This window comes from Panulirus ornatus, chromosome 4 (assembly GCF_036320965.1).
Source record: "Panulirus ornatus isolate Po-2019 chromosome 4, ASM3632096v1, whole genome shotgun sequence".
NCBI classification, from domain to species: Eukaryota; Metazoa; Arthropoda; class Malacostraca; order Decapoda; family Palinuridae; genus Panulirus; species Panulirus ornatus.
The window spans coordinates 40681145-40682663 of NC_092227.1; positions in this window are offsets into that span (position 1 = coordinate 40681145).

Below are 1519 nucleotides of genomic sequence, written 5' to 3' on the forward strand. Positions count from 1 at the left end.
ACACCTTCCTTATATATCTCGTGTGTGTGTGTGTGTGTGTGTGTGTGTGTGGGAGGGGGATGGAAGGGGAGAGGAGGAGTTAGCTATAGGTGAAGACGGAGAGAGGCGGGACTGAGCGAGGACGCCCTACCGTAATGGCTCCTGATGTATGGGGTGACGAGGGAGGATTCCAAGAAAAGATCAGCCTCTTACCTAAGCCTTAACTGTGACAGGGTCTCAGACTACCGGCCTGCCTTGAGAATGTCCTTGAAGTAAGAAGAAATAAAATCAGATCAACAGACTTTATTATTCTGCTTGTGTGTTTGTAATCTGAGGTTGAGGGCCATAATGATCGCACGTGGCAGTCGGTGGGTCTCCAACCCCAACACCCAACCTATCATCAGATAATTGGATTCTACAAGATATTGAAGGTGGAACTGGAAATCATGGTAGGTTTGCCTATTAGCTGTCTGATGGATGTGTACGAGAGGGAGCGATTGTTGCATACTTAAAGGAAAACGAAAGTTTCATGTATAGCGTTGGTTGTGTGGGCGGGACCGTAATATGAAGATGATATTTCATTATGTGACATAAAGAAGTGAGGTCTTCACAGCCCGAATGGACTCGGATTCTATACATGAACTGATAGAAATTTAACTGAATAGATTATTGAGAAAATAGTTCGTTTGTGTGAAGAAAGTGCAGATCTGAAACGACGAAATTCTTCATCAGAGTTCGAGTGCACGTTTGATGGACCCCCCGGGGGGGGGGGGGTGTTGAAGAACGTAAGAGTAAGGACAGAAGACGCACGGGAGTGGAGGATGGAGATCCTATGTTATGGGACCAGCGATATGTTAATGGTTAAGTACGTGAGAGAAACAAGTAATGGTAGAGAGGAGAGCTATATGGCTGTTTCTTGACAGTTTCATAATGATAGTTACAATATAATATGGTTGACCATCGAGGTGAAGTGATTAAAGTTATACTGATTGTTAAACAGGCGCGGGCTCGACACGGTTCGAATTCTGGATAAGGCAACCGGCTTATCGTCGAGATAATGGGTAGCTGGGAGCACGTTGTGTTGTGTGAGGGTGACAAACACAAGATGGTCAAGACTAATGCATGGTACTACATCCACCATCTCTAAGAACGGCCATACTTTCTCACAATCACTGTTCATACATTATGTATCATCATCATCATCATTGTCACAATTTTTGTTTATCTTATCATTACCCTAAAATGAGCACAAAGAGCCTTCTATGCTAGACTCGCCGTGCCCTCAGCTTCACAACAGCGCCTGCAGTGCTAACTTAGCTCGCCTCGCTCGCTCTTTGCTCAGCTGTTAGGTGAAAGTAACCAGAGGTGACAATGTCCGTTTTCCTTTTGCCAGATTTAAGAACCCCAAGCCTCCTGTATTTTCTTTGTCACTACTGCTTCACTGTACCACTTCCTAGCGTCCATTATCTTACCATACAACCCCAGGACACCATCCACTGGACGTGTAGAGCTTCAGTTTCGAGGTTGCGCTCCATGCAGG